Source organism: Triticum aestivum, chromosome 1D (genome assembly GCF_018294505.1).
Source record: "Triticum aestivum cultivar Chinese Spring chromosome 1D, IWGSC CS RefSeq v2.1, whole genome shotgun sequence".
NCBI classification, from domain to species: domain Eukaryota; kingdom Viridiplantae; phylum Streptophyta; class Magnoliopsida; order Poales; family Poaceae; genus Triticum; species Triticum aestivum.
The window spans coordinates 467,067,867-467,093,655 of record NC_057796.1 but is presented as its reverse complement, the minus strand read 5'-3'; the positions used below and the strand labels follow the sequence as shown (position 1 = coordinate 467,093,655).

General features: G+C 45.7%; 1 long non-coding RNA gene and 1 pseudogene across 1 annotated transcript; both read right to left on the bottom strand.

Moving 5' to 3' along the window:
* Positions 1 to 10,147: 10,147 nt before the first annotated feature.
* On the bottom strand, positions 10,148 to 16,820 carry LOC123183026 (uncharacterized). Its single transcript, XR_006492398.1, has 3 exons — positions 16,066 to 16,820; positions 14,809 to 15,960; positions 10,148 to 14,665 (listed from the first exon to the last, which is right to left on the bottom strand). It is a non-coding gene; the product is annotated as an uncharacterized lncRNA (long non-coding RNA).
* Positions 16,821 to 18,994: 2,174 nt separating this feature from the next.
* On the bottom strand, positions 18,995 to 25,509 carry LOC123183025 (nucleolin 2-like; annotated as a pseudogene).
* Positions 25,510 to 25,789: the final 280 nt, after the last annotated feature.

Below are 25,789 nucleotides of genomic sequence, written 5' to 3'. Positions count from 1 at the left end.
CATAATCATTGTCTGCGTCATCATAATCATAATCATAGTTCATGACTTCATCAGCTCGGTCGTCGAGATCGAATATCTTATCATCACCCTCCCCGGTATTGTTCAGATATTGGGAGCCGTCATTTGCTTCATTCAGATCATCTGGCCTGCTAGGGCTGCGTATGATCTCGAACAGGGCCTCTTCTCCCTCTCTGCCGGTATTGTCCGCCATAGCTTTTATTTAACTAATACAGAAGAAATATAAAACAATTTAGTATTCAAATTACAATGCATGGATGCAATCAATAAGGAAAAACTGAATCATATAGTACATAATATGCATCGTCTCGAATAATATATAATCTCGAATACATCGTCTCGAATAATATATAATCTCGAATACATCGTCTCGAATAATATATAATCTCGAATACATCGTCTCAAATAATATATAATCTCGAATACATCACTGGCTAGGTAGCTAATAAAGATCGAATACTATAGAAGAATCTAGGCCACTCGCGGTTCCTGGGGCGCGGGCGGTGGACACCCAAAGACAAGGAACCATCACAGGATCATATCTCCGGTCATCTGCCCAAAGAACCTGCCAGGTATTGGAGAACCTGACGTCCATAGCAGCCATGTAGCGATGGACGTGCTCGTCCTCCTCCCTGACACGACGACGCACCACCTCCGGCGGGGCCGGCTCCCTCTGCACCGAATGTGGCCCACGCGAACGCCACCAAAGGAGATCAGGGTCGACGACGGGACCCGAGGCCGGGTTCCTCACCAAGCGTCGCGCCCCTCCAGGTAGCACCTCCCAGTGCCAGCCCGGCGGAGCCCAATCCCGGACATGGGTCCTCTGAAGCAGGACGTCGTCGCGAACGGGTCGACGGCGAGGATGCGGGCCGGGCATCGTCGACAACAAATACTATATGCCGCAAAAGTAAAGTAACATTTTTTAAATGATTGGATTGTGATTTCTTATATGCAAATTCTAAATTTTATAACTAAAAATATAATAAACTAAAAAACATCGACCATATCTAAAACTAACATTTCTAACATTTCTATAACTAAAATTGTATAACTAATTTTCTTTAACATTTCTATATAACAAACATTTCTATAACATTAATACAGAAAAAACTAACATTTCTATATATAACTAACATTTCTATATAACTAACATTTCTATAACATTAATACAGAAAAAACTGAAAAAACTAAAAACTAATAACTAATAACAGAAAAACTAAAAACTAAAAACAGAAAAACTAAAAACAGAACAAAAATTGTGTATGTGTGTGTATGGTGTGTGTGTATGTGTGTGTATGTGTTGTGTGTGCAGGCGACGGCGACGGCGAGCCAAGGCGACGGCGCCGCGGCGCGCGGCGGCTTCGATTGGAGGGAGAGGAGAGGGGGACAGAGGCTCACAGCGCGGGCGAGGTCGAGGCACGGCGACGGGCGGCGACGCGGGCCGGTGCGGGGACGGGGACGCGGGCCGGTGCAGGGATGGGGACGGGCCGGCGACGCGGACGGCGCGACGAGGACGGGGGCGGCGCGGAGTCGACGGGGACGGCGCGACGGCGGCGGCGACGGCGCGGGACGGGGCGGCGGCGATGAAGCAGAGAGAAGTGGGAGGAAACTGACGAAATTTTCGTAAGTGTTTCTTATATAGGATGGTCCTTTAGTACCGGTTGGAGCCACCAACCGGTACTAAAGGTCGATTTTGGCCAGGCCAAGCGGCGGGAAGCGCCCACCTTTAGTACCGGGTGGTGGCACCAACCGGTACTAAAGGCCCACCCTTTAGTACCGGTTGGTGCCACCACCCGGTACTAAAGGGTGTGCGCTGCCAGGCGAGGGGCGCAGAAGTTTAGTCCCACCTCGCTAGTTGAGGAGCGCCAGGACCAGTTTATAAGCCCCGACGCGGGCACTGCATTGAGCTCCTCTCAATAGCAGGCCTTCTGGGCCTACCTCTCCTACTCTGCCTGTGGGCCTACTGGGCTTGCGGGCCTGCATCCTGGCCCAACTACAGGTTGGGTTTCTAGTCGTATGCAGGCCGCTCTGGCCCAGTAGGTGGGCTTTTTTATTTTCTTATTTTTTTGCTTTATTTATTTTTGGTTTATTTATTTTTGAGTTGTTTTTTGCTGTATTTAGAGTTTCTTTGGGAATATTTTTGCTTTAGGTACAAAAAATTACAAACTTTCTGTTAGTGCCGGTAGTTTACAAATTTGAATAGTTTACATTTTGAATTATTTGAAATTTGTGTGAATCACTAGTTTGTGAATAACTTAACTTTGAAAATAGATTTTCAGTGATTCTTTTTTCTTATGTTTAATATTAGTGTGTTTTATCATTATATTCAATTTGGTAATGCTTAGGTTATTTAAAAAATGAAATCCCTTTGTAACGGATGAGTTTTCGTCCGAAACCCTGATACTTCGAAAGAGATTGTCCATTTTATACACGAAGTGCATCCAGTTTTTGCGGTAACCCTCTCTACTTTTTTGCACATGCTATGTGGGTGAAATTATGATACCATGCCAACTTTCAACCTTTTCTGAGTTCATTTGAAATGCTTTTCAATTTCAGGGTCATTTAGCTGAAAAAATCAGTAAATGCATGAAAGAATTTGTTTGCACATAAAATTTCTTCGCGTTTCAAATGCCAAAACACATAACTACCCTAACTATTACAGAGATTCCCTCCTGGGTGTGAAACACAGAAGAAAGTGATGATAGTGAAGCCGATCACATCCCAGATCTTTGGGTGTGAAACTTTTTCTTCGCGTATGTCCCTTTGCGCCGTAGCCATGGAAAATCTTCATCATTTAACTGGATGCTCGGGTCAATATTCACTGTGAATGGAGCAATTTCATCAAACTTTTCATAATCTTCTGACATGTCTGTCTTGTCATCCACTCCCACGATGTTTCTCTTCCCAGAAAGAACTATGTGGCGCTTTGGCTCATCGTATGATGCATTCGCTTCCTTATCTTTTCTTTTTCTCGGCTTGGTAGACATATCCTTCACATAGAAAACCTGTGCCACATCATTAGCTAGGACGAATGGTTCGTCTGCATACGCAAGATTGTTGAGATCCACTGTTGTCATTCCATACTGCGGGTCTTCCGTTACCCCATATCGTGTCATATTGACCCATTTGCACCGAAACAAAGGGACCTTCAAATCACGTCCATAGTCAAGTTCCCATATCTCCTCTATGTAACCATAATATGTTTCCTTTCCCGTCTTGGTTGTTGCATCAAAGCGGACACCACTGTTTTGGTTGGTGCTCTTCTTATCTTGGGCGATCGTGTAAAATGTATTACCATTTATCTCGTACCCTTTGAAAGTCATTATATTCGAAGATGGTAACTGGGACAGCGAGTACAGGTCATCTTCAATAGAGGCGTCATGCATGGTACGTGTCTGCAACCAGCCGGCGAAACTCCTGGTTTGTTCACGTGTAATCCAGTCATCAGACCGCTCCGGGTGTTTGGAGCGTAGAAAATTCTTGTGTTCGTCCATATACGGAGCCACCAAGGCGGAATTCTGTATAACTGTGTAGTGTGCTTCAGTGAGAGAATGTCCGTCCATACATATTTTTTGATTCCCTCCTAGCGTGCCTTTTCCATCCAGTCTGCCCTTATGCCGCGATTCAGGAACACCAATCGGCTTAAGGTCAGGAATAAAGTCAATACAAAACTCAATGACCTCCTCATTTTCATGGCCCTTGGAGATGCTTCCTTCTGGCCTAGCACGGTTATGAACATATTTCTTTAAGACTCCCATGAACCTCTCAAAGGGGAACATATTGTGTAGAAATACAGGACCCAAAACGCTAATCTCTTCGCATAGGTGAACTAGGACGTGCGTCATGATGTTGAAGAAGGATGGTGGGAACACCAACTCGAAACTGACAAGACATTGCACCAAATCATTCTCTAACCTTGGTATGATTTCTGGATCGATTACCTTCTGAGAGATTGCATTGAGGAATGCACATAGCTTCACAATGGCTAATCGAACGTTATCCGGTAGAAGCCCCCTCAATGCAACCGGAAGCAGTTGCGTCATAATCACGTGGCAGTCATGAGACTTTAGGTTCTGGAACTTTTTCTCTGCCATGTTTATTATTCCCTTTATATTCGACGAGAAGCCAGACGGTACCTTAATACTGAGCAGGCATTCAAAGAAGATTTCCTTCTCTTCTTTGGTAAGAGCGTAGCTGGCATGACCCTGATGTATGCCGTCTTTTCCATGCATACGTTGCTGGTCCTCCCGTGCCTCAGGTGTATCTTTTGTCTTCCCATACACGCCCAAGAAGCCAAGCAGGGTCACGCAAAGATTCTTCGTCACGTGCATCACGTCGATTGCAGAGCGGACCTCTAGATCTTTCCAATAGGGCAGGTCCCAAAATATAGATTTCTTCTTCCACATGGGTGCGCGTCCGTCAGCGTCATTCGGAACAGGTTGTCCGCCAGGACCCTTTCCAAAGACTACCTTCAAATCCTTGACCATATCATGTACATCAGCACCAGTACGGTGGCGAGGCTTCGTCCGGTGATCCGCCTCACCTTTGAAATGCTTGCCTTTCTTTCTTACGGGATGCCTGCTCGGAAGAAATCGACGATGTCCCAGGTACACATTCTTCCTACAATTGTCCAAATATATACTGTCGGTATCATCCAAACAGTGCGTGCATGCGCGGTATCCCTTGTTTGTCTGTCCTGAAAGGTTACTGAGAGCAGGCCAATCATTGATGGTCACGAACAGCAAGGCCTTTAGGTCAAATTCTTCCCCCATGTGCTCATCCCACGCACGTACACCTGTTCCATTCCACAGCTGTAAGAGTTCTTCAACTAATGGCCTTAGGTACACATCAATGTCGTTGCCGGGTTGCTTAGGGCCTTGGATGAGCACTGGCATCATAATGAACTTCCGCTTCATGCACAACCAAGGAGGAAGGTTATACAAACATAGAGTCACAGGCCAGGTGCTATGGTTGCTGCTCTGCTCCCCAAAAGGATTAATGCCATCTGCGCTTAGACCAAACCATACGTTCCTTGCGTCATCTGCAAACTCCTTCCCGTACTTTCTCTCAATTTTTCTCCACTGCGACCCGTCAGCGGGTACTCTCAACTTTCCGTCTTTCTTACGGTCTTCTCTGTGCCATCGCATCGCCTTGGCATGCTCTTTGTTTTGGAACAAACGTTTCAACCGTGGTATTATAGGAGCATACCACATCACCTTGGCAGGAATCTTCTTCCTGGGGCGCTCGCCCTCGACATCACCAGGGTCATCGCGCCTGATCTTATAGCGCAATGCACCGCATACCGGGCAAGCGTTCAAATCCTCGTACTCACCGCGGTAGAGGATGCAGTCATTAGGGCATGCATGTATCTTCTGCACCTCTAACCCTAGAGGGCAGACAGCCTTCTTTGCTTCGTACGTACTCTCGGGCAATTCGTTGTCCTTTGGAAGCATATTCTTTATCATTACCAGCAACTTTCCAAATCCCTTGTCAGATACACCATTCTCTGCCTTCCATTGCAGCAATTCCAGTGTGGTGCCCAACTTTTTCTTGTCAGCTTCGCAATTCGGGTACAACAATTTCTTGTGATCCTCTAACATGCGCTGCAACTTCTTCTTCTCCAAATCACTTGCGCAGTTTCTCTTTGCATCGGCAATGGCCCGACCTAGATCATCAGCGGGCTCATCTGATGCCTCTTCTTCAGCTTCTTCCCGCATTGCCGGCTCAGCTTCTTCCCCCATTGTTGTATCATCGTATTCAGGGAACCCATGGCCAGGATAGTTGTCGTCGTCCTCTTCTTCTTCATTGTCTTCCATCATAACCCCTCTTTCTCCGTGCTTGGTCCAAACATTATAGTGGGGCATGAAACCGGACTTAAACAGGTGGACGTGAATGGTTCTTGACGTAGAGTAATTGTGATCATTCTTACAGACTAAACATGGACAAGGCATAAAACCATCCGCCCGCTTGTTTGCCTCAGCCGCAAGCAGAAAAGTTTGCACGCCATTAATGAACTCGGGAGAGCATCGGTCATCGTACATCCATTGTCGGCTCATCTTCATTACACAACACCGAATAGACCAAATTAATACAAGTTCATACATAAAGTTCATACAAGACTTAAATGCAACAAACAAATAACTCTCTAACTAAAGAATTTAAATGCAACAACAAATGCGATCAAGATCGCAACTAAGGTAACAATTGATCCAACAGCATAATGATACCAAGCCTCACTATCAATGGCATATTTTCTAATCTTTCTAATCTTCAAGCGCATTTTCTCCATCTTGATCTTGTGATCATCGACGACATCGGCAACATGCAACTCCAATTCCATCTTCTCCCCCTCAATTCTTTTCAATTTTTCTTTCAAATACTCGTTTTCTCTTTCAACTAAATTTAACCTCTCGACAATAGGGTCGGTTGGAATTTCCGGTTCACAAACCTCCTAGACAAAAATATCTATGTCAACTTGATGGGCATAATTTGTCATAAACACGAAATGCAACAACTAGTTTTAAAAGAGAATATACCACATCCGAATCATAACAAGGACGAGGGCCGACGGGGACGGATATCAAAACCATGGCACTATGTATAACAAACAACGTACGGGTAAGATAATTATACGAGTAACTATATATCCAAATCACACAAACATCAATTTGGTAATGTAAAACATTCATGAACAAGAGGCTCACCACAAGGTGGTGCCGGCGACGGAACGGTGCGGGCGATCGACTGTGGTTACGACGGAGATTTAGAAGGCACTAAGTAAACCACACCTACATATGCAAACTAAGTGTTAGTTTTGACCACAAATTGCATATAAATCAAATACTAGCACATATATTTTCTACCAAATTACTAAACTCATAAATTAATCACTATACAAAGCATTGCAAGAGCTAATCTAGCAATGAGAGATGAAAGGACAAAGTTGCTAACCTTTGTGATCATTTGAATGGATGGGGGCCTTCAAATCTTGACAAATTTTGGGCAAAATGTGTGATGAGCTCGAGAGGAAGAGGGGAAGAACAGAGAGGAGAGGGGAAAGGGGAAGAACAGAGCGAGCTCGGGTGGACGAAGGGCTTATGTAGGACGACCTTTAGCACCGGTTCGTGCCATGAACCGGTACTAAAGGTGCTGGAGGGGCCCCGGACTGACAACATCCTGCCACCACTCACTTTAGTACCGGTCCGTGGCACGAACCGGTGCTAAAGGTCGGCCACGAACCGGTACTAATGAAAGCGGCTGGCTAGCCGTTGGAACCGGCACTAATGTGCTTGACATTTGACCCTTTTTCTACTAGTGGTTAAGCGTGCGGACCCTACGGGTTCGAGAACTATGTAGACATGACCGAGACTCGTTTCCGGTCAATAACCAATAGCGGAACCTGGATACTCATATTGGCTCCTACATATTCTACGAAGATCTTTATCGGTCAAACCGCATAACAACATACGTTGTTCCCTTTGTCATCGGTATGTTACTTGCCCGAGATTCGATCGTCGGTATCTCAATACCTAGTTCAGTCTCGTTACCGGCAAGTCTCTACTCATACCGTAATACATCATCCCGCAACTAAGTCATTAGTTGCATTGCTTGCAAGGCTTATAGTGATGTGCATTACCGAGAGGGCCCAGAGATACCCCTCTGACAATCGGAGTGACAAATCCTAATCTTGATATATGCCAACTCAACAAGTACCATCGGAGACACCTGTAGAGCACCTTTATAATCACCCAGTTACGTTGTGACGTTTGGTAGCACATAAAGTGTTCCTCCGGTATTCGGGAGTTGCATAATCTCATAGTCATAGGAACATGTATAAGTCATGAAGAAAGCAATAGCAATATACTAAATGATCGTATGCTAAGCTAACGGAATGGGTCAAGTCAATCACATCATTCTTTAATGATGTGATCCCGTTAATCAAATGACAACTCATCTCTATGGCTAGGAAACTTAACCATCTTTGATTCAACGAGCTAGTCAAGTAGAGGCATACTAGTGACACTTTGTTTGTCTATGTATTCACACATGTACTAAGTTTCCGGTTAATACAATTCTAGCATGAATAATAAACCTTTATAATGATATAAGGAAATATAAATAACAACTTTATTATTGCCTCTAGGACATAGTTCCTTCACAGTCCCTCTTGATGGAGGTAATACCCTACTTCCTGTTTGGTTAATCTTGATGAATATGAGGATTACCAGAGTTGATCTACCACGAGATCGTAATGGCTAAACCCTAGATGTCTAGCCTGTATGATTGTGATTGCCTCTACGGACTAAACCCTCCAGTTTATATAGACACCGGAGGGGACTAGGGTCGTACAAAGTCGGTTACAGAGAAAGGAATCTACATATCCGAACGCCAAGCTTGCCATCCACGCAAAGGATAGTCTCATCCGGACACGGGAAGAGGTCTTTTGTCTTGTATCTTCATAGCCCATCAGTCCGGCCCATGCCATATAGGCCGGACGCCCCAGGACCCCTTAATCCAGGACTCCCTCAAAGATCTTTATCGGTCAAACCGCATAACAACATACGTCATTCCCTTTGTCATCGGTATGTTACTTGCCCGAGATTCGATCGTCGGTATCATCATACCTAGTTCAATCTCGTTACCGGCAAGTCTCTTTACTCGTCCCGTAATGCATCATCCCGCAACTAACTCATTAGTCACATTGCTTGCAAGGCTTATAGTGATGTGCATTACCGAGAGGGCCCAGAGATACCTCTCCGATACACAGAGTGACAAATCCTAATCTGGATCTATGCCAACCCAACAAACACCTTCGGAGACAGCTGTAGAGCATCTTTATAATCACCCAGTTACGTTGTGACGTTTGATAGCACACAAGGTGTTCCTCCGGTATTCGGGAGTTGCATAATCTCATAGTCAGAGGGATATGTATAAGTCATGAAGAAAGCAATAGCAATAAAACTTAACGATCATTATGCTAAGCTAACGGATGGGTCTTGTCCATCACATCATTCTCTAATGATGTGATCTCGTTGATCAAATGACAACACATGTCTATGGCTAGGAAACTTAACCATCTTTAATTAACGAGCTAGTCAAGTAGAGGCATACTAGGGATACTCTGTTTGTCTATGTATTCACACATGTACTAAGTTTCCGGTTAATACAATTCTAGCATGAATAATAAACATTTATCATGATATAATGAAATATAAATAACAACTTTATTATTGCCTCTAGGGCATATTTCCTTCAATCGTCTCGGAGCCGGCCACGACTAGAGACCGGTGGATCATGGCATCTTGGCCACGTAGTTTGCTGAGGCGGGGCGTTGGTTTCTGTTATGGCAACGATGATGGCATCAAGAGGAGCTTGGGTCGCGGCGTGGACTTCGGTAGTTGGTTCTCCCCGGCGTGCCCGAGGTGCTCTTCCGTGGGTTGCTTGGTTGCTCTGAAGTAGTCGGAGCTACAGTGGATCGAGTCCAGGTGGCGACGATGACATACACTCGGTGGTCGGTTGTGGAGCGCACAGTCGGCACAAGTCTTGCATATTTTCCTTGCAACGCTCTTCATCAAAGTCGGAGCCGTCGGTTGCTCGCACGTGTGGCCTTTTGTTGGCATGTGCCGTCGTGGCTTCTATGTAGGTGTTTGCAGGTTGGCTTCGATGATGGAGCTCTACGGTGAAGTCGAAGTCGCCCGTTTGGGGGCAACCGGTGATGACGATGACGCGTGCGACGACTCCTGGGCAGATGTCTTTCTTCATTGCAGCTATGTGTTTCATGTAGGTGGCCAGGTTGGTCGGTGGTACCAATGTCATGTGGAGTAGGATTGTATCGGTTTTAGTCTGGTTTTCCGTAAATTAACGGGGCAATTTTCACTCTCTTCTTAATCAATAAAAATGGCAAGTGTTTTCCTCCTTTCATCAAAAGAAATAAAAAAAAGAGTGGTGGGAGACAAAGAACTTTTTCTTTTTTTCGAGGAACCGGCAGGAGCACTGCCTTTTCATTTCAGACGAAAAAGAGGGTTTATATACAAAGATGACAGGTTGAGGGAATCTCGTGACGGAATCTCGTGGATAAGCTCGGCGTGTATGGAGGGAGCGCGTGCTGGGTGGAGACGCTGGACACCCATCCTTGTCGCTCGGTACGAAGTAGGGAGGAAGATTCCTCTGCCACGCCGTCGTTCACATTGCTGCTGCAGACGCGCTTATTCTGCTGCAGCACCACCGGCGAGCCCATCTGCGGTTTGGTGGATTTGCCATTTTGCAGTGCAGCACCATCGGCGGGCAAGCGCTCAGCGCAGGTTCACTGCCCGCTGGCCCTTGTCTAGAACGACACCCGACCCCGCAGCAGCTGCTCGAGCGAGCGAGCGGATCTGGCTGGGTGAAGCCTCGGGCGAGCGAGCTTGAACCCGACTGCTCCATCCGCGTGCGGCAGGCATCAGTCACTTCTCTGTGTCTCCTGTCTGCAAATCCGGGGTACTGTCTGCCTCTGTGTGTGTGCCACTCTGTATAGTTGACCCGGACAGAAGATATATATATATAGCGGATGAACTAGATAGGGCGCTAATTAAAACTATGTCTGTGATGAATGGTAGCAAGCATGCGCAAGTGTCACCTGAATTTGCAGACCGTGGTTTCTGGTTGGGGACATTTTGGGCATTCTGGGATATCTGCATCATCCCAGGGTGGTCAAACAACATCAACTGGAGGTCATGGCGACGCTTTGGATCTTCTCAAGTTACTACCTGATTGTGATTGCTTGGTTTGCCGCAGCGCAACTCTTTATCATCCTTATGACATGCCAATTGGCAGGAGGATCAGAGCTCAGGGCTGCAGGAAGCAGTTGCTACACACAAGACAAGACCACCTGGCAATTCAGTTTCCCTTTTTCTTTTCATTTGCCGTTTAATTTCAGATTCTTAGATTTTTTTTCCTTCTTGTTATCGGTCGGTCGATGCGAATGCATGCGGTGCTTGTGTAAAAGATTCGGCGCTCTTTCTTCTTATGCAAAAAGATTCGACAGCAAATAAAATAGAAATCCACCAGGCACAATCCAGTTTTTGCCAAAGAGGAAGTAGCAGTAATGATACACAAACTTGAGGGCCTCTACAATAGACTGAATTTGACTAGCAACTCGATTACCCACTTGAGAGCCATTTATTTTTCTAAAAAGGAACAAACTATTCATCCCTGAAACTCATGTCTCTGATTAAAATCCTAGGATTCTTTACCCTATTCCTACCCACAAAAGATAGAGCATGTTTATGTCATTATTAATATATTTTTTCTTTATAACTGCAGATTTTCCTCCACCCTACTAAAAAGTAGCAACTCGGGCACTTTCTGTGTCTGATAACCGTGTTCACTGTTGGCCACTGTGAAGAACATACCGAGATTGACCTCCAAGGCTCATCTTCGTGCAGCATATCACAAGAATTTTTGTACTTCATCGCTTCTTCGAAACTTGCTTAGTCGAAAAGAGAAGGTACCATACATGTTCTTCAACACATTGACATCCTCTGGCTCTTACCATCTATATGTCCTACTGCATGCACACTAGGAACCACTAGTTAACAGAAATATTATTTGCCTTGCAGAGCTTCCTCAAGGGCGTTTTATTTTCTTGTGCTGCTTACAGGCTTACAACAATGGCATATGTGGTTGGCATATATAGTCAACACTCTGATTACTCCAATTTACCATATCGTCTTCAAGCATGTAATGTACCCCTTCACGGCTAGCAGAAACGTGAAGCATCTCAAAGAAGCAGCCGAGGGTTTGATCGCCAAGGGCAACGATGTCCGGTATGAGATTGAGATTGCCGAGAGAAATGGCAGGACAGCAAAGAATGAAGTGCGGAAGTGGCTTGAAAATGTGAACGCCATCAAGTCTGATGAAGAAGCAATTAGGCAGGTGTATGACGAGAGATGCCAAGTTTTTGGGTGCATCTCTCTGAATTGCTGGTCAAACTACAAAATCAGCAAGAGTGCTGAAAAGGAGCTTCTGAAAGCCCAAGAGTATGCCAAGATTGACACTAGTGTTGTCGCAATCCAGCCACTGCCACCATCAGTCCGAGAAATGCCTGTCTCATCCAGTGGATTGCCCAGTGAAGAGCATAATATGCAGGAGGCTGCCAGGTGCATTAGGAATTCTCCGGTTGGAATGATTGGGATATGGGGTCTAGGTGGAGTGGGAAAGACTCATCTTCTGAAGAAGATCAACAACTCATTTCTAGGAGACTCTTTCTTCGATGTTGTTATTTTTGTTACAGCCTCAAAAGATTGTTCAGTGGAGAAAATCCAAGCTGAAATAGTAAAGAAACTCAGCTTAAGGAAAGAGTCTCAAGCCAATATCATTTCTGACTTGCTGAGCAGGAGGAGTTTTCTTGTACTGCTGGATGACCTCTGGGAACGGTTGGACTTGCAAGCAGCTGGTATCACACATCCTCTTGGAGCCCTTTCAAGAGAGCTTGTGAAGGAGCTAAAGGGCCTGCCCCTGGCGTTGATAGCTACCGGAAAGGCAATGCATCCAAAGAAAGATCCAGGTGAATGGGAAACAGCTATTCGTCTACTGCGACGATCTGGCCACGATGCGGATGATCCCACGTCTGTGGAGAACACAATTTACTTCAAGTTAAAACTTAGCTATGATAGCTTAGGGAATGATACCATGAGACGTTGTTTCCTGGTTTGCTCTCCATGGCCAGAAGATTCTCCTATTGCTAAAGACGATCTGATCCAGTGTTGGATGGGCTTAGGTCTGCTTAATAAATGCGACATGCAGACTTCTTACAGTGAAGGCTACAACATAATAGGTCACCTGCAAGCTGCATCTTTGCTGGAAGGTACTGAGGACAGTAGTAAGCACCTCAAAATGCATGATGTGATCCGTGATATGGCGATATGGATATCTTGCGGTTGCGGTGAAAACAATAACAAATGGGTCGTTCACGCAGCGATCGGCAAAACTGCGTCTAGAAAGTGCATCCCTTGGAACAGAGTGGAGTATCTGTCAATGATGGGCAACGGACTGGAAGAGCTTCCATATCTTGGTGGTGGCGTGAATGAAAATAGTATGGGCTGCAGTGTCAGATCCAAGTGTTTTCTTGGTTCTGGTTCCACAGAACTCAGGACAACACTGCTTCTTCAAGCTAATAAGTTCAACGAGAAGGCACTTGGAAATATTTACCTCTTCACTTCATTGACATACCTAGATTTGAGTCAGAACTACATTCGTGTTCTGCCTTTAGCAGTCTGTGCTCTGGGAGATCTAGAGTACCTCAACCTGTCATACAATTACATCACTGAGTTGCCCAAGGACCTTCGACACCTCACCAAGCTCAAATTCCTATACCTAAGAGGCAACCCGATACACACTGTACCAAAGGGCACCATATCAAGGCTGCAGGAACTGCAAGTGCTTGACCTCCTGTCGTCCCAGGTCTCGACACACGCAAACTATACTCTATCATTGTTCCCAGAATTGGACTTCCTGGATAACTTGAAAGCTGTGGAGATCGGGGTCAAAGGTGACGCGGCATACGAACTGCTAGGCAAGTTCCCCGGCCTCCCTGTTAGATCCATCCATCTGAGCAGGCTGACAGGGACACCAACATTCTGCTTCCTGGATGGCTGCTTCTCGAGCTCCTCGGTGCAAGCGAGCTTATACGACCTGACGATCTACAAGTGCTGCATGCAGCAGATACTGGTGAGAAGCGGCACGGAAGGAGCAGTCTCCCAGTTCGACGTGCTCAGATCGCTCACGCTTGACAGCCTGCGCAGCCTGAAGGGGATCATCTGGAAGAGAGTGGTCCCAGAGCCTCTTTTTCCGAGGCTGACCTACCCGGCAGTCGTGCACTGCCAGAGTCTTAGGCACATTTCATGGGCCATGCACCTGCCTTGCCTCGAGAGGATCCTGGTGAACAACTGCGGCGGCATGAAACAGATCGTTCGGACCAAGAAGAAGGACGGCGGTGCTGGGGAAGAAGACAGGGGGCAAGCACCGGTCCATGGCTTCCCTTGCCTCAAATACCTTGAGCTGCAGAGCCTTCCCGGGCTGTCGAGCCTCTGCGACCCCGAGGTGACATTCCCATCCCTCGAGACCATGGAGATATCCTTCTGTCCAAAGCTGAAGAGGCTCCCATTCCTGATGAGAACCGTGCCGCGGAGGCTGCGCAACATCAGCGTCCCCCTTGTCCAGATGAGGTGGTGGGAGTCGCTGGAGTGGGTCGAGGAGGGCGTCAAGCGTGCCGTACAGCCTCTTGTTAACTCGGACATCACAGACCAGCTGGAGCAGAGTCCTATTTAGTGTATTTGGTTAGTATCCTGATCACCATTTTCTTTCTTTTCAACCGTAGTTGAATGGAGCGAGTTCCATGCTGTGGCTGAATGGATATGCATCTCATCTCCTTGACTTGGGGACTATTCTGCCCATACAGGAAACCTTCAGAAATACTTGACCAGTTCTTGGATTGAAAATAAGAAATGGTAACTTGATAGACATTTGTGTCATCCACAAACCATATGATTTGATTGATGATCATCCCTCCGTAGTTCTGTGAAGACAGATATGGCACGGTGGGTTCAGATGAATACAACTGAAGACCCTTTCTTATTCTCTCCCACAGCTCATAAAGAGCAGGGTTTAACTGTCAAAAGAGAAAATAAACAAGCATGTCATTTACTCCCTCCGTAAAGAAATAATGCTCTTATATCTCTGTACAGAGGGAGTATTAAATAAGATTTTTTACTACAACAGAGATAGATTTGCTACAGTTAGCATGGTTATTACCTTCATGATCTTGTTCATTGCTTGCTGGAGGAGGGGCTTTGACCATGGCCGGGGATATTCCATAGCTTTCCATCATCCAGCACCAGCCCATACTACTGCACAACAAAAGATGCTGCAAACTGAGGACTGCTTTGCCTGACCGCGTTAATTAATTGATATCTACTTATTATTCACGTTAGAGTTCCAAAATTGCCAAAAGAAGAAAAAAAAAAACTCTTTCAGAGGGCTACTGAAAGGCAAGGCAGACATCTACATATCAACACTCTGCTCTGCTCTGCCAAAAGAAAACCTCTGCTTCTCTAAGTATCAACACTCTGCTCTGCTCTAAGCAGAGTAGGCGCAACCATTACAACTAACTCACTGCCACATATGGCTCCTGCCCAAACACATGTCCATAAACAACTAACTCACTGCCACTATGTTCACAAATTCTTCCTCCAGATTACAGCAAGCGACTGAAACAATATAAACTACAAATGGTAATCTTAGTTTCCATGCAGCTACATTACTGGTTCTTCTCTCAACCTCATAAATGCTTGCTTGTTGCCAACACTTATCTTTTTGCCAGATAAACAGCAACCTACTGCATTCATGCAGTTCGATGCCACCAGGCCGAGCAGCAGCAGGATGAGGGTGTCTCCCTTCCACCTGCTCACATCAAGATTTAAACTAGATGAGACTAGAGCCGGGTTTATTAAGCGTATCAAGGTAGCATATAGTAGCGTAGCGCTGCTAACTTAACTGTCCAAATCATGCAATTCTATTGAATGTAGGATCGAACAGTGAAAGCAATATACACAGCCAGTCAGTCAGTAGGCAATGTTTTGCTTTGCATGTTGCTAATAGGCGCCAGCTTAGTTTCTTCCCAAGTAGTTCAACATATCACTGAGGCATATCCAGTGACGTTAATTAGCGCCGTACCAATGGAATCAACTAAGAAGAGAAGTGCACCTTGAAGCACAGTTAATAGCAGAGAGAAAAGAATAGCAGATTGATTCAATCAAGAGGACAATATGATCTGATCTCCCTAGCTTAGCTGTCAATGCAGTTTTTCCTTTCCTCGATCCGCTTTTTGTCGTTGGTCCTTGCTTCTATCTCCTGATGATCTGGATGCTACTACTTCTTGGTCCTCCTCTGCAACCATGGTGTGGACTAACCCAACAGAGGAAAGATGGAATTACTAAGAGGGAATTACAAAAGAAAACAAATAGTTAAGCATTATTTCAAACAAATACATTAAGAGTCGTGTTAATTTACCTCTAGTTTCGATCAAGTGCTGGGACAGTGCATCCCTCTCCTCATCTGCTACCTGGCACACTTGCTCGATGTAACTATCCTCCTGATCGCATATAGCGAACCCCCATCTATAAATCATCCTACAAAAACAAATCCCATTTCTATCCTACCATGAGCGCGCAGTGTGGAACTTGCAGTGCTACCCCTGCCTGGCCTTCCCTTCTCTATATGTAAATACTGACCTAAAAAACTGAAGAAATCCTCTAAAGGGACAAAAAGACTAAATGAAACAAACTGTTGCTTAGAAATGATCTCCTACAAAGATAATGACAATTGAAAACCACATGAATTAAAAAAAACAGTGATGAGCTGACCATTGCTTATCCAGCAACAACATTGAAAATAATAAGAGATTCTGCTTCACGTGGTTCTACAAAACTAACTGCTCATTGTTGATCTGAAATACATTTATATGATTGAAAACTATATAGAAGACTGAACCATGTGAGCTACGGTTTCAGAGCTACAGTACACAGTTTGTATTGAAAAAAAGTTCAGATTTAATACTGATTTAAAAGTCTAATGTTAAAAATAAACTAAGGAATGAATAATGATTTAAAAGAATAATAACAAGAAGTTCCAAAATTGAAGAGTGCAAGGAACTGAGAAATGCCCAAAGGACAGAACTAATAAACAAAAATGAAATACAAGAATGAGAACACACCAAGTCTGGAACAGAACTTAAACTGTCCAAAAAAAAAGCAAACACACGAAGACAGGTAGATTTGATTCACCCCCCCCCCCCTCCCTTGCCATGGTTGCTAGGTTGGGCTGGATTGCTACCAATTTCTCCCTCATCGCCCCGCACAGCTGCACTCGGACACTAAGGAGAATCGGTTTTTGGCTCTCGGACGGGAATGAGATGCCTGCCCTTCCTCGAAAATGAATTGAATGAGGTCAGACCCAAGCCACTACAGACACCCCCCCCCCCCCTCCCGAGGCGCCCCCGGGAGGCAACCCTAGCGCTGTCGCCCCAGAATCGCCCCGTCCCCCCTCCGCCCCTGCCACCGGTAGCGTCGTTGGCCAAAGGCCGCGTGGCGCAGGCGATGGCGGGGCTGCTTCCTCCCGCGCGCAGGTGGCGGACGTCGCGGGGCGCCTACCCCTGCTCGGTGGCGTCGGGCATCGGGCCGGCCTCTGCTCCGGCTTCCTCCCTCCTCCTGGCGTCCTGGTGGATTGTCGGCGCCACCTCCTCCCCTCCTCTCCCTCCACCTCGGCTCATGAGATTTGGAGGCCCGGGGGTGTGCTGGCGGCGGATCTGGCAGCCCCTGATCAGATCCAGCTGGTAGTGGCCGTTGGCGGCGGCAGGGTGGCCGGTGGCCCTTCTAAGGTGGTGCTGCTCCAGCAGGTGTTCGCTCTACTCCGATGGGGTGACGGGGCACTGGCTGGACCTGGCCAGGGTGTGGAGGCGCAGGTGGTGTGGTGGTGATTGGCGCTCCTCTGGAGGCCTTCTTCAGCGACAGGGTGCCGTCGGCCCTTGCCGGCGGATGGGTGGCCGCCTCTTCCTTGCATGGTTCTTGTCGGAGGCCATGGTAGGGTGTCAGGGGTAACGCAGGGGAGGCTAGTGGAGGGATGGGTAGACCGACTACCTGTCACCGACACAGGGGTGCGCCGGTCCGAACGAGCTCCGCTCCCCCTTCCCTTTTCCTGGCCTAGTGCCCCCTAGCTGCTGACCGTTCTTCGGGGCGGGTCGGTCACCGGCGGCTCCAATGGTGCTAGGGATCTGCAAGTCGGCTCACAGCTCGTGCCTTTGATGGTCTCTGGAGTGTCTGGATGCAGGGCGACGGCCTTGGTGGCGGGAGCTGCGGGCTCGTGGCCGGAGCTCGTGGCTTGGTCGCGGACGGGCTTGTTGTCATGGCTGCGTGGGCGGCATGGGGGCGGGCCTTCGACGTTCTCGATGGTGGTGCGGTCGGCGCTCTCATGTAGGGTCGTACCCGGGTGGAGGCGGTGGGTAGTGGCCCAGCGGAAAAACTTGTCTGGCTCGGGCCAGACCGATGGAGCTGCGGGCTCGTGGCCGGAGCTCGTGGCTTGGTCGCGGACGGGCTTGTTGTCATGGCTGCGTGGGCGGCATGGGGGCGGGCCTTCGACGTTCTCGATGGTGGTGCGGTCGGCGCTCTCATGTAGGGTCATACCCGGGTGGAGGCGGTGGGTAGTGGCCTAGCTGAAAAACTTGTCTGGCTCGGGCCAGACCGATGGCGGCGGCGCCATGCGTCATTCTCGTCTTTGAAGGCTTCATCGCGGTGGCCCTGCGTCCTTCATGTTACTCCGGGAGAAAACCTCGATCCTCTGGATCGGGCGGTGGCGGCTTTTCAGTGTCGTTTCTTTCGTGGAAGCACCGCACAACCCCCTCTAGAAATGACACATAACTGAAAATGACCCACAACCCGAATAAAAAGCCCAACAACAAATAAACAAGGAGAGGGCACCCCACAACCCGAATAAAAAGCCCAACAACAAATAAACCCGACACACACTTGTGAGTGACAGACAAATGAGGGACACCTACGATGCTGAGATTCGTGCATGATTAGAAAGCCACAAAATTCAACCTAAAGCCAAATTAAAAACAAATGACTGACTTTTTAGAAGAAAAAATGTATATATATTAGCAGAAAAGAACATCCGTGCTGACAAGATTTAAGAAACCAGCGAGATTAATTAAGGAGACAGACAAATTCTAGACAATTACACTTGCTATATTTTCCATAGCAAGGACGGATGCATTTCAGAGCTTGAATCACATGCTACGACATTATGTGAAGGTTCACTATTCAATTAGGACAGAGTAATTTCAATCAACACTTCTAAGGCAAACATACAAAGAAGATAATTGCAGCTCCCTCCACATTTTCACATCCGGGCTTGGGACCGGCAAAGGCAGTGTTAAACCACAACAATACAAAACACACCAATCATTCAGCAAAGCATACAGGCCACACAATCAAGCAAATGCAAGACACAGAGTCACACAAGCACACACTCAATCAAGCGCTTGCACACAAGAAACGGACATAGATAGGGGCACATCACACACACAGTCACACACACACACACACACACACACACACACACACAAAATGTAGCACTTGCACACAAGAAACAGAAAGAAACAGACATAGATAGGGGCACATCACACACACAGTCTCACACACAAACACAATGGAGCGCGTGCACACAAGAAATGGAAAGAAACAGACATAGATAGGGGCAAAAACAGAAAGCTAGTACAGACCGAAGTAAACTCAGAAAGTTAATAATAAGCTCTTCCTTCTTTAGAAAATAAATTCTGGGAAACCATGTCCGCTTTGTGTTTTTCAAGAACTTACTTTCTTTAGGATGAGCTGCACCAACTTTAATTTCAGATGATAAATTTGGAATTAAACCCTTACCATCATAATCATCTGAATCATAATTAGCAAGACCAAGAAAGCACCTTTAGGAGAACTTAGCCCAGTATCATCAGAACGACCAGTACAGCTGTGGTCTTGACTTCTGATTCTCCCAGACCAAGCTCCTTTGAGCTAGAGACACCAGTGATCTCATTTGCTGCAACACAGAGGCGATAATCAGCAATGCAATTTACCTATTTACATTAAGTTTTAAGTATAACTCACTCACGTTCAGCTGATGAATCATCTTCATTCATAACTTTGGTTGCGATCTCATTAAAAAGATCATCAGAAACCTGGAAATGACAAAAGTAAGAAATGGCAGTCTTGCTGAATTTAGAACAGAAGTACATGTTCTGCTAAACCTAGCCATGCAATGACAAACCTTCAGAAGAACTTCTGTCAACACACGTTTAATTTCCTTGTTGATTGCTGCCATCCGTGCCGCTTCGACTTCATCCTGTCGGTCAATTTTGTACATCAGTAATTTTCTCAAGAGGCTCAATTTCATATACCGGGATCAGGTAGCTATACAAATCCATAAATTCAATACCAACTTCTTTAAGATCATGCTGTGTAAGAAGATGCCGTTTTATGCTTGAGAATTTCCTCGACTCCAGCCAATGGACCGTGGTTGTATAAATAAATAGGATGCTTCCCACGTCGAATCTCATGCCGACACCGGTGCGCTTCATTAGGATCCAAAACTAACCACAGAAAACGATACAATAGAACATAGCGCATATAGCAGAAAAATCATACACAACAGAAAAAACAATTAAGCAAAACGTACCAGGAACATATTTAGCGGCACTTAGAACAGATCGACCAGAAGATCCACCGCCAGAAGTAGCACCAGGAATATATTCAGAGCGACTTGGAACAGATCGACCAGAAGCACGAACCGAAGAAGGCAGCTGATCAGCACACCGAACTGCAAGAACCCATATCACGAACCCAAAGCAAAGAATCTAGATACCGAGAAATAAGGCCTCCAGAATAGCTTGTTTATAGGCAGCAGAAGCAAAAAGAAAGGAACACACCCGTACCATGAGAAGAGCCCAGAAAAATCGGCCCAAATAATCCAACATACAAAACTGATATGTGGCAAACAAGGAGACACAATCAAAACCAGAAAGCACACGTAACCTAAGATGGAAACAGTCAGAGCGTCAGGACAGTCAAAGCGGTGGATTCCAAAACATCCAAAACATGCGTGCAGACCTCTCCACCTAAAACAATCACGCTCAGAAGTTTCCAAAGCACCACACACGCGTCATGCTGAGAAGGCACCGTAAAAAAAATCAAAAAGGGAGAAAAATCGAACCATTATAGGCCTAGATTCTTAGCTACTTGCTTCCCTTTGGTATCGTATAAGAAAAACACTGACCTCGTACAACTTCAGAAAGGAATCAGTAAGTTTATAGCAAGGAAGGATGCATTTTAAAGCTTGAATCACATGCTACCAAATTATGTGAAGATTCACTATTCGATTAGGACAGTAACCTAAACTGTGTAGTTTCTATCAACACTCATAATTAATGCAAACAATACAAAGAAGGTAACTGCAGCTCCCTCCACATTTTCACACCCGGGCTTGGGACCGGCAAAGGCAGTGTTAGGCCGCAACAATATAAAACACAAGTTATACACAACCAATCATTCAACAAAGCAAACAAACCACACCATCAAGCAAATGCAATGTTCACACAGTCACACACAGAGAGTCAAGCACACACACAGTCAAGCCACACACATATTCACCATCAAGCCACACAAACACACAGTCAAGCCACACACATATTCACCATCAAGCCACACAAACACACAGTCAAGCCACACACATATTCACCATCAAGCCACACAAACACACAGAGTCAAACCACACACATATTCACCATCAAGCCACACAAACACACAGAGTCAAGCAACACACACAAAAAAGCCACACAGTCACACACACAGAATGGAGCACTTGCGCACAAGAAACAGACATAGAAAGGGGCACAAACAGAAAGCTAACACATGCTAGACCGAAGTAAACTCAGAGAGCTATAAAGAATTTCCAGAACTTGAATGAGTAAAACGATTTCTCTAGAGGGGTGAGGGTGATTCAGATCTTCGTTCCTGAAAATAGGAAGCTAGTTAGAGGCTGATTACCATCAAACATAAGAGGAAAAATTACAACAGCATAAATATACTCAAACCATACTTCGTTCTGCTTGGACTTTGCCATTGACATTGATTGATCGTTTTCATCATCACTGCTGGAGCTCTCTTCAGAACTGTCATCATCACCACTGCTTTCTTTCTTGGCGACCTTAGAGACTGGCTTGGCACCACCAGAAGATGAATCCTGGGATAGAATAATAAATGCAATATAAACCAAAATCTTCAGATAAAAAAGCAAACACCAAAAATTAAGTACCTTAGGCTTCTTTAGTGCAGGCTCTTCATCACTCTCATGAGAACTATCATCAGAATCATCCTTGGACTGCAAATATTGAATTACAACAAGAACAATTAATGTACAATAAATATCACAGAAGACAATCCTTTCAAGAAAATAAAATTTTAAAAATAATGCATACATGTTCACTCTTTTTCTCTGTTGTCAGAGGCCTCTTAGCAGGAATAGTAGATTTTGCTGGCTGCAAAACATTGGAAGGAATTTTAAACATTGCACAACAAAAAAAGTGACCAGGAGTAAGCAAGTAACCGAACACTTACTTCATCAGAATCTGAATCCGAGTCATTATCTGAGCTACCACTAGATTCTTCTTTCTTTGCATCACAACTGTTTTAGCAGTGGTATCCTGGACATAGAAAGTAACCATAGACAAAAGATTTGCTAGCAGCAAAACAATGTTTAAGACATACAAATATCACACAAGAGAAGTTACCAAGAGTAAACAAGTACAACAGAGAACTTCTTCAGAATCTGAATCTGAGTCAAAATCTGAGCTATCACTAGATTCTTTATTTCTTTTTAACAGCAACAGCCTTGGAAGATTGAACTGGTTTAGCAGTGGTATCCTGGAAATATATTGAAAATGTTAGTATCACATTATAAAGACAGAATGATGAAGCCTTAGTTTTCATATAACTAGTAGACTGATACCTCCTCAGAGTCAGAATCAGAACTTTCACTGGATTCTACCACTTTCTTGGCCACTGGTTTTTTAGTGGCCATATCCTGCAAACGGTTTTCCAGTTAGGACTAAGAAATATGAGTACTCCACAGAATTAAACGACAAGATCAGGGGAATGGTAAGTGCAAGAAATATGTTTTATGCTTTTGTACTCAATTATCTCCCTTAGACATGCATTGCTAGAAATATGATTCTTACTTCTGATGAATCATCAGAATCACTGTCAGAGCCGTCCAATTCCTGGTTTTTCTTTTGTGCAGTAGCAACCGCAGAATTCTTCACTTCAGTAGCTGGCTTCTGAAAACCAATGAATTGAAACATGGTGAAATCAGGCAAAAAGATAATTAAAAATGCTATTAAATGATGAAGCTTCCACTTTGAAATCGGTAGGTAAATGAATACCTCAGAGTCAGAGCTTTCAGAATCAGAACTTTCATTGGATTCTTCAATCTTCTTGGCTGCTGCTGGTGCTTTAGAGAGGATCTCCCGTGCCTATTGCAGGAAAAAAACTATCAACGTTAGGAACATTTAAAGTATGAAATGCAAACAAACATGTGATACTATTCAACAAAATATCAATATAAAAAAAAATCAATCTGTTGGGAAAGATGGCAGTGTGAAGTAATACACTCTAAATATTGATATAATGAATTACTTACTTGCTGCACATCTTCTGCATGCCTTGTATAAGAAAGAGAGAGGAAGTCAATCTTGTTTGGAGCGCCCCATTTTTTCATAACCTGAAAGTGGTGCATGCTCATAAAGTCATATAATGGGTTGCAGCAAGGAGCTCCAGTTTCACGGAATAAATATTTTTTCTTAACATGTCTAGTTGCCAAGTTAATACAAGGAGCAAGCTATTCTTGGGAGGAGTTCCTTACATCTTTATCCTCATCAGACAGCGTGGCCATGTCGATATGGATCTGGGAGCAGTGCAATGTGAAGACATAATCGCAAAAAAGTTCAGAAAAAAGAATAGTTAGTCTACACTAAACAAGTAATAGGTGGGTTACCTACGATCAGGAACTACCAATACCAAGTTAGCATACATGATTATTCGTCAAGATACGAGTTCACATTCAACAAACAGCAATCAATCGTGCCGCAACAATATAAAACATAAGCTATACAACCAAATCAATCAACAAAGCATACAAGCCAGAAGCCACACCATCAAGCAAATGCAATATTCACACAGTCGTACACACACACAGTCAAGCCACTCACAGTCACACACACAGACACACACAGAGTCAAGCCAGACATATTCACCATCAAGCCACACACACATACAGTCAAGCCACACACACACACACACAATCAAGCCACACGCACACAGAGTCAAGCCACACATATTCACCATCAAGCCACACACACAGAATGGAGCGGCGCTTGCACACAAGAAACAGACATAGATAGGGGCACAAACAGAGAAAGCTATAAAGAAATTCCAGAACTTGAATGAGTAAACTGATTTCTCTAGAGCGGTGAGGGTGATTCAGATAAAGCTATAAAGAAATTAAAGCACTGTGAAGTAGCAGCAACATGAGGAATTACATGGTTCGCACTCTAGTAAATCTTTCTGCCTAAGCACCCCTGAATACACATAACCATATATGGGAACATAAGCAAAGCATGACAAGAATTAAGCAATTGAAAAGAACATAAGCAGTAACACCCTGAACATCCATCAAGTAGAACAAGAATCGACAGAGGGCCAACAGTCCAATTTCAATCAGAATAACCGATCTGAACAACGCAGCGTTTGAGATCTGAACATCCATCAAGTACAGTAGCATCAAAGGGCGCATGCGTTTGAGATATGAAAGTAACCGACGAACAGCGCAGGTGACGGGACAGAGGAACCGATCTGAACGAGCGTGATAAACCGTAATCCAATTTCAAAAGCAGACGCGAACAAGAAACGCAGGAACGTGAGCGCCTCTCAGATGACAGAAGCGCACGCAGAAGTTTCTCGAACAGACTTGCTAGTTCGCAAACCAGACGACCCAAACCGACCGACCGCTGGCTCGCTTCCTCCACGGGTACCCACGACGAGACGGCACGAAAACACGCGAGAGCATCAGCGTAACGAACCCAGTAGCAGCACAGGGGATCGAGCAGAATCAAATCAGACGCGATTCCAAACGGACTACGGCGACAACGAGCAGAATGAAATCAGACGCGATTCTGTCTAAACTGACGACGGCGAGGACAAGCAAAATCAAAACAGACGCGCTTCTGATCTAAACGGACTACAGCGAGGACGAGCAGAGCAGAATCGAATGAACCAGACGCCATTTCTAAACAAACGACGGCGAGGATGAGCAGAATCGAATCGAAAGAAACGCGATTTCTGAACGAACGACGGCGAGGACGAGCAGAATCGAAAGAACCAGACGCGATTTCTGAACGAACGACGGCGAGGACGAGCAGAACCAAACAAATCAAGAACCCCGCGGACGAGCAAAACCAAATCTGATTCTTCTAATCCGAACGGACGAATCGAGGGAGGATGAGCGAGATAGAACCAGGCGCGAGAGGAGGCGAGGCAGGAACCGAGGACGAGTCGAGGCGACAGGCATGGCCCGGGCGAAGAGAGGGGGAGTGGCCCGGAGCCCCGGACGAAGAGAGGGGGAGCTGGCCGGCCAAAGGGCGCGCCTTTATAGCCGGGGCAGAGGCGGTTGCGGCAGCCGCGGAGGCTTGTGCTTGAGGGGCACGGCTTCGGCGAGGTGGCGTGCGTGGCGTGGCGGCGGATATAGAAGGAAAGTGGAGCTGGTGGGTAGCCGTTGGGGCTGGATCCGGAGCGGGGTGGGCAGGTCGACGCCGGCGGCGGCGCGTCCCGAGTTGGGGACGGACGGGGAAATTTCCATCTAGGGTACTCGGGACAGGGGAATTTCCAAATGTGTTCTTTTTTACTGCTGAAAAAAAAAATGCATTCGGGGTTAGAAAATAGCTACTACTGCCAGAAAAGAAAAGGAATAAAAACGCCACGTTCATAGATGCTACAGGGAACGGAAACATCCACAATGTACTGCTCATTTCGTTGGCACCAACTTAAGTTTAAAAAAAATGCCCGGCTAGAACAGCTAGGATACGTATCCGAATTGATCGAAAACTCGTCTCGCCCGACAGCTCCCCCGAGCG